At 37.0% G+C, this 13708-nt stretch overlaps 1 pseudogene; it reads right to left on the bottom strand.

Annotated features, from left to right (window-relative positions):
- Positions 1 to 10045: 10045 nt before the first annotated feature.
- On the bottom strand, positions 10046 to 10989 carry LOC140516984 (olfactory receptor 5D13-like; annotated as a pseudogene).
- Between the last annotated feature and the right edge of the window lie 2719 nt (positions 10990 to 13708).

The raw sequence follows: 13708 nt of genomic DNA, 5'->3' as shown, positions 1-13708 counted from the left end.
AATCTCCTATTCTCCCTGCAGGTGTGATAAACTAGGATACAATATTTCAGGAGGTTCTGCATAGGCAGTTCTCATCTCCCTGCTCAGTCTAAAATCAACCCTCTCTTTTTGATAAATCTAATATAGTTCATTACTTGGAATTCCTTCTATTCTTCTAAAATCTGCTCCCACTCTTAATAGAGAAAAAAAAAACAATTCTTTTCTTATCGATCTATTCTGACTTTGAATCCCCTGGCTATTTTCCCTTCTTCCTCGAGGAAATTTATCTTTTTCACTGATTCTCACCATTCAAGAGAGCAATGATTCTCCCATCCTTTTAGTAACCTAACTCTAAATATTTGTGAGTTCCAACTGAGTAATCTTCAAATACCTCCCTAATCCCTGTGTGGCACCCTGATTCTCCCGTTTTGTGTCTCTCTGAGAAGTCACCCACACATACCCTCTTTTGCAACCTTTTTGCTGCTTTTTATGAGCTAGACTACCAACAGCTTTTCCTACCACCTGAGAACTCCAACTTGCTCTTCTGAAAGAGATCTTGAATGCTACAGCATAAAGTGACTCTTATGCAAACTAGCCAATTCCCTTTTCATCCTTGAGCCTTCTCCTCCAGCAGCTTGTCTCTGCTTCTACATATAGTTCGATATATTGTAAACAAGACCCAGTTTCTGCTATACACTCCTGCAATTTTTTCCCTGGTTCTGTTGGTATTCCCTGCAAACATCTTTCTCATTCTCTGGGTTCTCCCTTCTATAGCCTTGGTTCCCAGGTTTCACAAAGCCATGTGTCTTTAGTTCATTCTCTAGCTAGGGAGGATTAAAGTAAATCCTTCCTCCCTCGAGTATCAGTTTCTTCCTTTGTCTCCTCTGCCTTTCTACCTCCAAATTGATGTCTTCTATTTCGCGATCCCGTCCTCTTCACCATTTATAAAGCCAATGCAATATTCATAGCGCGTAAGGTGACCATGAATATCCCAGTGCAATTCTGAAATGAGAAATACCACAGACTCTCCACATGGAAGACAAAACCAAAATATTTATTCAGACACCAGTAATCCAAATCCATCATAGTAACAAAAATCTATGTCCAATAACAATGCAGAGAACAACCCCATCGCCAAGACTTCTGCCTGCTAAGCTTCACACAAACAAGGTCCCTTAAACAAATCTCAAGCAGATCTCCTTAAAACTAATCACAAACAGACTGCCCTTACACAAAATGCCCTTCTCACACTCACAGCCAGCTGTGGACTCGCCTGTATCCTTTAGTTCTTACTTCTCTCTCACTAATGTCCCCTTCGCTCTGCTCTAGGTCTACCTCTTCCTGTTCCACTCTTCCTTTTCCACCCATTCAGCAACTTCCTCCCATAACAGGCTTCCTGTAATTCAGGCTTCCTTGTAACCCATTCAGGTCATATGGACCTGTTAATGAATGAGAAAGATGTCCGCATTTAAATTATCATTACACAATCCTAATATAAAAAGGAGGTATGATTGAGTTCAGAAAAAAAATGATTGGAATCATTCAAAACATCCATTAATTCCTATACAATATTAATGACTTCAAGAAAAATAATATTTCTGAACATATCTGTTCTGAACATATTGTGAACATATCTGTATATTCATGCATGTAAATGGATGCACGTGTGTATGCATATATGTATATGCAAACATGCATGCATATCAATACCTTCGTAATATCTGTGTGTTATGAATTCACAGTATTGAAGGAAAAGTGGATTAGAACACGTCTCTTTTTTAGAAGGTCTTGCTTCTGATGGAGTACTTGGGCCCCAACTTTAAAATCATGGTTCTAAAAGCCTCCCAATTTCTCAGTAGGCCCACGTCCTGGGAGAAAATTTTCTTTTATTGCAGAACACATTGTCTTGTCAGAGCAGACAGAGGAGAGCATGGTCCAAGGATTTTTGTCACCTGCTCGATTCCCAAGGTGCAGGCATCTGACAATTCCCTCAATGTCTGCTACATTCCCTACATTTTCCCAAGCATTGCTCCCAAAGACATCTAGACCCCTAAATTATCTAACTAGAATACGTGGATTTCCTTTTCTATGTCACTTTTCCATTTAAGACCCAGAATCACACTCAGTCTCTCACAGGGTCCATAAAAACCCTTGCCTGCTTTTGCTGCAGAATTACAATACACTTTTTATCACTTGATATGAGAAGACTGAAGTGTGTGAATTCATTCCAAGCAACTGTGCCCTGACATTTTTGTGGACCGAGTACCCCCAAACTACATCATTTTTAAAGATTTTTAATAGAAGTTTGAAGAATCTGAGGAAGAGATGAGGAAGTTGTACTTTTCAGAAAAGAGGGGAGCAAGCAATATTAGGAGAGAATATCATATTTCTGTTGGGTAGTTTAATATTGCATTGAATTACATCAGACTCGTGTTATATCTGACCACTATTCTCCTCCCTGATCATCAATGGTCTCTTCTCAGTATCTTATATTATAGCAGAACCTCTTCCCACCCCAAGACCTTCCTGCAACTACTAGATATGGGATAGAAAAATCTGAAGAGAGTATACCAGGAAATACCAGATATTCAAGAATAGTAAATCAATAGAATTAATTTATTTTGCCTGTTATTTAGGAAGATAAACTTTATGGTGATTGGGTAGAGGGCAATCCATTGTATAAAGTAAGAGTAAGGAGATAGAGGCTTGTATTTTTTTCAGCTTTAACATTCTTGTTTCACTGATGCAGGAATTCATGACAGTGTGAAAACTAAGACATAAACAGAAGTTTAAATGCTAGAAGACTATGTATTACAGTTTATGAAAGTCTTCATTTTTCATTTAAGGGAATGGAATAATCAGTTTTAGCACAATATTTAAGTAACAGATGTTGCTGTTGTCACTTAGTTGCTGCTGTTGTAGTTTTTCCTGACAGTGAGAATGGAAGGGGTGGTGGTCGTGATGATGATGATGATGATGATGATGATGATGATGATGATGACGATGATGATGATAGCTATCTCCATAGTAATAATTTAATAAGAAAGCATTTTTTATTAATATTCTGAATGTTTACTTCACACATTGTTCCTCACATGATATTTTAGGTGTTTCATCATGGAGATGAAGAATATGTAGAAAAGAGAACACACTTTGAGGGTAGACCAGGAGCTAGCTGTACAGGAGGTGAAAGGTACAATAGGAGAAAGTCTTACGCTTTGCCCTAAATGAATGCGTCTTCATGAAAGTTATAAAAGTGAAAACATAAGAAGTTAATTTGACCACGATGGTGCTCAAGATATTAAAATGACGACTACAAAAAGTATCAGCTGATTAAAGCGCTCATCAGAGCAGGAGGCAAATAGTATGTCAGTATACTCAGGCAAAATTATTAATGATATTCCCATAGAAAGGTAATAAAAAGAGAAAGTAGGTGAAGAACAAAGAGAAGAATATGACCCAGGAATATGCTGTAGCATCAACAGTGATGAGGGTCAGAAGGGAGACAGAATACATGGGCAGGTCACCTGAAATGAATTCCTGGATTTAAGCATTTTTCAGGTCAAGAAAAAGATTTACTATGCTTTTCAGCAGGCAAGAGCTCTGGGGGAACCTGTGACTTGAATGGGTACAAATAAAGTTTATATAAAATATTCTATAGTAAAACACGTGCCAAATGTGTTAAGTACGTGATTCAGGGCAGGGAGTATGGAGTGGGTAAGGAGAGGTTAGTTTTTAAAGGAATATGCAATTTCAGTATCTACTGCAAAGGTATTTTACCCAGAGTTCATGGGAAAAGAGCCCAGGGTTGAGCAGGAGGCGATGACCTGGAGGTGTGATTTTACACCTGGAACATCATTAAGTCAACTAATGGTCAAGGCTGACTCAGCAATACCAGGATGCTCTCATCAATGTCTTGTTAGACATGATAAGTGTAAGGGAGTATATGTATGTCTAAGTCTAGGATACCTATGATTGGTCAGTGAGTAGTAAATGTTCTTTTGATCCAGTACACAGCCAGTTCAGCCAGTACACAGCTGGTTCAAGCTATTAAATTCTATAGCTGTAGCTGGCTACTGTAGCAGGAAGGGAGATAACAGTTTTTTTTGTTTTTTTTTTTTTGCTGAGGCAGACTGTGTCCTTGGACTGGGGACAAACTACTTGAGATAATGATTTGAGAGTAGGGAGAAATGTTATTTTTAGAGAGAAATTTGATTTTAGAATGTCGGTCAAAGTACATGTAACAAAGTACCCCATCAACAGGACGCAAAGTTTCTGGGATTTCATAACCATATTTAAAAGCGGATTTGAAAGGAATTTAAAAGATGTCCACAAAGTAGTCATATGCTATCACTCCCAACATGCACGTGTCAGTCAAAACACAGTTAGCAGCAAAGAAGAATTGTGTGATGCATGTAGGAATAGATATTGTCCTATCTTCTAAACTTAAGTTTTCCAACAGCTTTGGTGTAACACCAGTTGAGTGACAGAAATCCACAAAGGATAAGCCTTTTAAGTAAAAAAAAAATAAGACACACTGCATTTATAATTTGGGGTTCACAATGATGGTTGTAATCATTCTGTCACAGTGATTATATAAATGGTGAAGAAAACCTGAAAGAAAAGAGTCTGAAATTATGAGTATTCAGAGAATTCCAAGAGAATGCATATGACTGCAACACTCTGATTTCTGTCACAGATAATCATGACTAAATTGAAAAGAAATTTAAAAACAAATCCTGAAAAACAGAATAGAGCAATGAGAGGGCATAGCTACTTATGTGAAGGAAGGTTAAATACATAATTACAATGGAAGTTTGTTTAAAGGAACTGAATATTCCCTTGATGAAATACAATTTTTCTTAGTGGCTAAAAGATCAACCTTGAAGTCAGAAGGAATATCTTGTCTCTGCACAAGCTATCTTTTGACACTGGATTAGTTATTTAATCTTTTGGCAGCCCTAGGAAACTCATTAATACTTTAAGTCACAGGTCAGATGCCAATATTCTTCAGAAGTGTTGATTTCAAAAAGAAAGCTATTTTTACAAAAGATTTAGATATCTAGACAAAATAATAACAATTTATTTGTGAAATTCATATTCAAATAAAATCAAGTTTAGTGAGAAATTAATACGGAAGGAATGAGGAAAAAGGAAAAGAAGAGGGACTCATGCAGGAGACCAAAGGATGGGAAATGAGGAGACAGGAGGGGAAAGGTTTCCAAATTCCTGCGTATTCCCACTTATTCTATAATTTTTTCTTCCAAATTTTTATATATTATTGTTTTTTCATTTAGTATTTAAGTTGTACATAGATATAAATATAAAGACAGAGATAGAGATAGATACAGATATATACTTGTTGCTGTTCGTGTCATCTCAGTAATTTTCCACACTTCCCTACGAAATTTGGGGTGTTTTTTGCAAAGGTATTGGAGCGGTTTGCCATTTCCTTCTCCAGTCCATCTTATGAATGAGGAAACTGATGCAGTTAGATGACTTGTTCAGGGTTACAGAGCAAGTTATTCTGTTAGGCATATGTGAACTCAGAAAGAAGAGTCTTCCTGACTCCAGGACTATCACTCTATCCACTGTGCTACCTACTTATCTTTTATGTACACACACACGCACACACACACACACACACACACACACACTGTAGTATGTAGCATAAATAAAAGATAATTTCAGAGGACATTGGCAATAAAGGAGAGAGAGAGAGAGAGAGAGAGAGAGAGAGAGAGAGAGAGAGAGAGAGAGAGAGAGAGAGAGAGAGAGAGAGAGAGAGAGAGAAGTAGATTGAGACCTGAATATTTGCCTGTTTCTTAACATCTAGAATTTCATAGATTTATAGCAATCCCCCTAACAGTTAAACTTTTCCTCCTACTGCAAAATTGTCATTGTTCTACAGCTTAGAGGCTTCAGAGATTTTGGAGTCATCAATAAGTTAATCTTGCACTCACTAAAGCAAGAATTAACTTTAGAAAAATATTTTGGAGTTCAATAGTTTCCTAACAGCTTCTTCACATCTTTGATCCTTGGACTGTGTATTAGGGGGTTCAATATGGGCAAATGACCACTGTGTAAAACACAGAAGTCACTATGAGCCATGAAATTTTAGAATGAGGGACACAACATAGAAAGAGAAGAGTCTCAGAGAAGATGGAGATGCCTGTCAGGTAGGACACAGGTGGAGAAGGCTTTCTTCTTTCCAGTAGAGGACTGCATCTTTATTATGATGACAAAAATTAACTATGGGATGTCAGAAAGGAAGTGTGCACAGGACATTAAAATTAGCAAGGATGAAAAGTCTCATTTCACTGGTCTGTCTGAACAGAAGACAGAGAGGATGAGCAAATACTCACAGAGCAAATTGTTAATGATGTTAGTCCCACAAAAAGACAACCTATTGAGAGAGTAGGCAAATATGAATTAAGAAGTTATTCCCCAAACATATGCCCCAGTCCTAAGCAGTGTACAGTGTTTCCGGAACACAGCAACCATTTATAGAAGGAGGCCACAAATGGTCACAATGTGGTCATAGACCATTACTGTTGACAACAAAGCTTCTGTCAACACACTGGTAGCAGATAAAAAACAATGTGTGATGGAGCTTCCAAAAGAAATCCTTCTGTCTTCTAAGAGCTTTGGTGTAACTCCAGTGAAACAGCCATCCCCAAAAGATCAGTGACTGAAGCAAAAGTACATGGTGATGTGGAGGTTGGGGTTCATACTGATGATCACAATCATGCTCAAATGTCCTAAAACTATGATATAATGATAATTTTAATGGGAAAATCTTTGCATTCATTATAAAAGACCCATTAAATCACATGGAGCCTGTGGTGGGAGGAAATTGTTGAATGGGTGGAGCAGAAACCAGCAGAGCTAGAGCAGAAATGAGAGGAAGTTAGTCTTGAGAGCAGTCAGAGTCAGAAAAGATTTAGGGTGCTGGGTAGTGTGAGTCAAAGGGCTTATCTGTGATTTTGTTTAAGACTCTGTGATTTGTTTTATGGAGCTGGTTTGTGGTGAGGCTAGAAGATGTAAGGCTTAGGAATAGTGTTATTGTGTATAGATTTTTGTTGCTGTGATGGATTTCGGTTTCTGGTGTCTGAATGAATGTTTTGGTTCTGCCTTCCGTGTTGGGAGTCTGTGGTATTTCGTGAATCAGGATTTCTCTGGGATATTCATGGTGGTGCTAGTCTCCGTGATAATCGCATTGGCACTACATGTAAACACATAGATGATGTCACATGTTGTTGTGGTGTTCATCCTTCATTGCTGAAGAAGACTGTGCCTTCAGAGATATGATGAAATGACTTGCACTTGATTTTGTTTTGAGGAAGGTATGGCTGCACAATGTCACGAGCCTCATTTGTCCTCCTGAACCATCTGAATTCTATAACCAGATATTCATCAGGGTGACAGGAGATGGCCCACCATGCAATGGGAGACCTTGGCCCCTTTAGGCCAAGGTCTATTCAGGCACTCACGTAGTGAATAGGCCTATTTAGGAAGTAGTCAGGGAATGAGCCTTTAAGGAGACAAAGGAAAATAACTATATCAGGCTGGGAGGGAAACATCAACAGTTATTATTGACAATCACTGTTAAGCCAGGAAGGTCCAGAAAACAGCCCTTAAGTGAGCTTGGGCAGAGGTCTAGTGTTGTCCAATGTATGGGCTACGTAATGCAGTAGGTTTAAGGTTTTGGGAAAGGGAAGCAAAGGAAAGGAATGGGAAGCAAAGGAAAGCAAAGGAAAGGAAAGGAAAGGAAAGGAAAGGAAAGGAAAGGAAAGGAAAGGAAAGGAAAGGAAAGGAAAGGAAAGGAAAGGAAAGGAAAGGAAAGGGAAAGGGAAAGGGAAAGGAACAAATAATCAGAAATAGAAGGAAGAGGGGGACATGGAGATTTTGGTTTTCAGAATATTCTAAGAGGATGAATATGATCACAGCACTCCTTTCACTCACCATGGATTCTATTAAAGAAAAAACACAGCATTTCAAATCTAGATTTCAATGGCTATATATTACAATCCTAACTTTAAGAAAATATCCATCTACTAGTGGTAGATACCTACAATTTTGGATGAAGAACGTAAAGGAATGGGAACAGATGAAGTTTTAGGAAAACTCATTTGACTTGTATATCTCTAATTAATATGACACTTAAATATACCTTAATTCTAAATTGTCCTACCCACTTTGGGTATGTTCTACCCATTGTTTTTTGTCTTCATTTTTGGAGCTAATCACTGTTCTGTAATTGCCATGATATTTTCCTGAAGCAAAATCCTATCATGTGATATTTTACTCCAAAATTCTAGTGATTCTTTATTATCCTTGGAATAAAAAACAAAGAACAGTTCCATTTGAAATTTAAACACTTTACATTGCAACTCAAACCTATTTTCTAGGAATGCTTATACATTATTCTCCTTCAAGAACTCTATGACATAGACAAATTGATATTATTACTAGAACTCACATATATCTTTTCATTGCCCACCTCAGAGCCTTTGCATAGGTAATCTTACACTGCCATAATGCAGTCTCTTTTCAGGTTGCCATCTTAACAGTTCCAGCTTCCTTTATAAATCAGCTCAAATGCCACTTTCCTACAAAAAAGATGTCTCCTCCTCTCTTATGATGAAAAAAAAATTAACCTTGTATAGTAGCCTTCAAAATAACAGCACTGTTTCATTATCTGCTTTTGTATGGATATTTTCTAAATTTATTCATTTCCTCTTGTCAATGTTAATATAGACTGGCATTGAACATGTGTCAATTGCTTTCAAATTATTCTTATCATTGATCCAAAGTCACTCACTAAATCCCAGGTCATCACAACTCATCTTGGCAACTCTGGAGGAGAAACTGAGGTTGATGAATTTGCAATTCTACCATGCATAGACTTGCAAAGAATAAAGAAAATTGAAATGAGCAGAAACAAGAAAACATTGTATTGAGTAACAGCAATATCATTTTAATAACAATATTTAGACTAAATAGTTTTGATTAGTATAAAAAACCAAATTAACTGCAAAGGACCTACAAAGGAAAACACTGTCTATATTTAGAGGAAGAACTGATTACTAAAAGTAAGCATAGAAAGATTTTAAATGTACAAACACACGTTTGTGCATATATACATACATATGTTTGTGTATATGTATATATTTGTGTAAATATATACATGTGTAAATATATGTCTTATGGTAGCTGCCTCTATAGCAGGGGAGGCAGAATGAAAAACAGGAAAAAAAGAAGTTTCCATTGTAATTGGATATATGTTTCAAAGAAATAGCAAGTTGTACATAATAGATATTAAATTTCATGGATAACCATTTTTTTATTATGCTATGATATGGCAATGCTATTTTGGGCATTAATCAATTGTAAAAATGAATTGAAAAGCAATTCCTACGAGTAGCTCATGTTGAAAGAGAGGAGAGTCAGGAAAGTTTTTCTCCACACTACAAATGAATCAATAAACAACACTTACTATTTCTTGGCTATGTTAGAAGGACTGTACTAAGCACATTGTAGGACTAAATTTGGTTTTGTAAGAATTCTATTATACCACCGAGTTGCTCCAGGTGGGGGTAACTCTTATTCTCTTTCAACAGTGAATATGGTCAGTAATCAAGGTGTTTGTTTCTGGCAGGCCTCCAAAAGTCACCTGCACATCCTATAAGCTCCTAGGTTAGATTATTGTTCCATTTTTTTTCTGAAATAATGGAAATGTGAACATTGAAAAAGAAAAAAATGAGCATTCACACGTTTAGAATAATTAGACTTATGTTTACAGTATCATCAAGGAGTTTTAATGAAAGATTCGGAGGCTGATGCTACTCATGGAGTATACTACATTTTTCTGTCAGTTAGATTTTGCATTTAAAATATAGTCCTTTCATTTGCCTTAGAATTATCTAATTACCTTTCATATGATTGTAGAAACTGAAGGTGTGACTACAGGAGAAGTAACTGAGTAGAACTCAGAGAATTAATTAAAAATCACCACAGATTTCACCAAAATAGTTTATCCAGTCGTGATAGAATTGATATAATCTTATTGAGAAATGATTTTGAGATCCATAATTTTCCTGAAAGTTTCCTTCACATCATTGTTCCTTAGACTGTAAATGAAAGGATTTACCATAGGAATCACAACAGTATAAAAAACAGATCCCACTTTGATTATAAGCAATGAGTTTTTGGGATTGGGGATACAATAGAGGAAGAAAATGGACCCGTAGAAGATGGTAACAGCCATCAAGTGGGAGGTACAAGTGGAGAAAGCTTTATTTCTTCCACTGGCTGAATGCATTTTGAGGATAGTGGCAAAAATAAAAAGATAAGATGTAAGGATAATGATGAGGGTGCAAAATGCATTGAGATTTACAACAATAAAAAGTATTATTTCACTAAAGTGTTTATCAGAGCAGGAAGCAGAAAGGAAAACATTATATTCACATACAAAGTTATCAATGATTTGGTCTCACAAAAGGAGAGTATAAGAATTGAGTAGATGAGTGTAGTAGATGGAATTATGCCCCAAGTGTATGCCACAGTCACTAGCAGGGCACAGCGTTGTGGGGTCATGTAAATTGTATACAGCAAGGGATAACATATAGCAACAAAGCGGTCATAGGCCATCACTGCCAACATGACCATCTCTGTCATCACGAAGGTGACAGCAAGGGAAAACTGTGTGATGCAAATATTGATGGAGATGCTTCTGTCTTCTACAACTAAGTTTTCTAGTAGTTTGTGTGTAATTGTGGTGCAGTAACAGAAATCCACAAAGGACAAGTGTTTGAGGAAAAAGTACATGGGGGTGTGGAGTTTCCGATTGATCATGATGACCATAATCATGCCCCCATTCCCCGCCACATTGACTACATAGAGAGAGAGGAACAGTAGAAAGAGGGTTACCTGGAGCTCTGGGTACTCAGAGAATCCTAAAAGGATGAACATGACAGTGGTACTCTGATTCTCGTCAGGGCTCACCATTATTCCTTTTGGAGAGAATTAGAGATCTATCAGGGAATCCAAACATACATGAAATTGAGGAACAGAGGATAAGGGGTGGGGTTTTAATTAGAAATTAGTATTGTTACATTTATTAGAGAGTTAAAATTGGATTAGTTTCCAAATTAACTCTTTCTGTCAAGTCCTATACACTTAGATTAAGAAAAAATCGTGGAATACGAAAGAAAACAAAGAAAGAGTGCGATAGAGAATGGTCTGAACATATGGATGGCTATACATTCACACCATTTCGTATAATCTGTGTTTTAACAAATGTCCATTCCAGAAAATGTAGCCCATTCAGAATCCTTACGTGAAGGAGAATCCACTAACTCCTAACTCATTTCAGAGGCAGTCAACTGAGGGAGTGCTAAATGTGAAGTCAGGAAAACCTGAGTTCAAATGCAGTTTCTCAGATGGACTTGCTCTGTGACCCTGAAAATTTTATTTAACCTCAATTTGTCTCCGTTTCCTTGTTTTTGAAATAAGGAAAACGATAGTACATAATTCCTAGGGTGGTTGTAAATAACAAAAGGGTAATTTTTCTACAGTGCTTAAGACAATACCTGACACATAGTCAGAGCTATATTAATGTTAGTTCTTATTTGATTAAATGGTTTAAATCGTAATTGTGTTTCTTAATGGCTATGTGATCTTCGGTTAATCAGGCTACTTGGCCTGAGTTTTATAACAAGAAAATGAATAATAATAACTAACATTTATATGGCATTTAATATGTGATAGTTATTTTGCTAAGTGCTTTACAAAGGCTACCTTAATGTTCCCCAAATAATCTGGAGAGATATGTACTACTATTTTCTTAATTTTGGCAGTTTGGGAAACTGATACAAAGACAGGTAAAAATGATTGTCCAGTGTTACACAGTTAATAAATGTCTGATGTCGGATTTGAACTCAAGCTTCCCTAACTCCAGGGTCAGATTTCTATGCACTTTACTGTAGAAGATGAAGTTTGCATAGAAAATATTTAGATTCATTTTCCGGGTATATAATTGTATATCCAATTTTTAAAATCACTTCAAAATCTACACACTAAAATCTTCTGGCTCTTTCCACTCTATGTAAGTAGGATTAAAAGAATACCCAGATAAACAGGGAAATCCCCTATTCGTTGTATCCTAGATCCAACCACCTGAAGTTGTTCATTTATTGTGGCTCTAATGAAAGAAAGTCATGGATTTTTTAGAGTCGTGATGCATCATCTTTTATGCCAGGAAGTGCTTACACCAATCCCTTTAGAGAATACCACTGCAGTGATTATTTTACAAGGAGTAAACTGCAGTTGAAAAAATAAAATGAAAAATATAAACACACAAATGATAAACAGAGAGATGGTGGGGAGAGAAAGAGAGACGGAGAGAGACAGAGACACCCTCACAGAGACAGAGGGACAGAGACAGAGAGAAATAGAGAGAACACAAGATAGATCAAAGGTGGCAGAAGGCTAGTTTCCTGAGAGTTTTTAGTCATGACTGGCGGCTGTGGATTAGAAAATGGATCAAGAAGAAAGAATGGGAGTTAACATTTCAATTTGGATTTCTCTTCGATGGGTGCCCAAGAACAATGGATGTGAGACAATGTGCTACCTGAAAACGAAAGATTCCAACTGTGATAAAAACGGATGCATGGCTTATTCCAATGTCATATTTCATGAAGGAATAGCATGGTTCAATTTTCCAGCCCAGGTACCACTACTTCAAAATATTTACACATGTAGATTTCATCCTTTTTACCTCTCCCTTCCTTCTTTAAAGATGAAAATTCCACCTTGTTCCACTTCAGCATCCTTTTCTATCCCGACCCAAACTTTAGGCCATGAAAATACAGTTTATTAATTATAAATTTTTCTGCTATAAAACTGTGACCAATAGTTGTCATCTCATAATTTGTAATGAATGGACGTTTTCTTATTTTTCAAATACTTGTGTGATCTTCTGACTTGCAGGACAAAAAATATCTCTCTTACCTATCACAATCTATATGTCATTTTGCCCTTTTAAATGGTATTACCAAAGCCTCACATGAATGATCAGCCAATATATTGACATGGGAAGAAAAATTCCTCTTTGCACTCTAAGAGATGCATATAATATACAATAAGTGAGTTACCTGAAGCTTTCAGTCATTTTTCATTGATGCCCTACTGTTCTTGTTTCTCTTTCTTGGCAAAGATATTGTTGTTTCTGTTTGTCTTTCCTTCTTGAAGAGGACCATTATATCAAGGAGTTGATGCCATGACATGCAAGTGAACCAGATGTTAGCAAGAGAGAGCTGTGAACAGTGACCAGCCTCATTTTCTTCTTTTGAGCCAGATGTGTCTGGTGGCCAGATAGGACAATCAGGATCAGGAGAGATTGAGGCCAGATCAGGACAAATAGAGATCACCCAGGAAGTTGGAGGAGGTACTAGAGTTGTCTAATATGTCATTCTCCAGTTCGTTTTACAGATGAAGAACTAAATCAAATTGGGTTAAGTGACTTGTCCAGGGTCACACAGCTAGTAAGTGTCTAAGACTGGATTTGAACTCATACCTTCCGAAGTCTATGCCAATGCTCTAACCCACTGCACCACCTTACTGCCTTATGTTTTTCAGTTATTTTTTCAATTTTATTGCCTGAGACACAATGTGGCTAAATGACGTATTCTTTCAGAAATAACACACCGAAAGCACTGGAGACATT

The sequence above is a fragment of the Notamacropus eugenii genome, assembly GCF_028372415.1.
Source record: "Notamacropus eugenii isolate mMacEug1 chromosome Y unlocalized genomic scaffold, mMacEug1.pri_v2 SUPER_Y_unloc_2, whole genome shotgun sequence".
Taxonomy (NCBI): Eukaryota; Metazoa; Chordata; class Mammalia; order Diprotodontia; family Macropodidae; genus Notamacropus; species Notamacropus eugenii.
The sequence above is the reverse complement of the archived record's forward strand: the minus strand, read 5'-3'. Positions and strand labels throughout refer to the sequence as shown.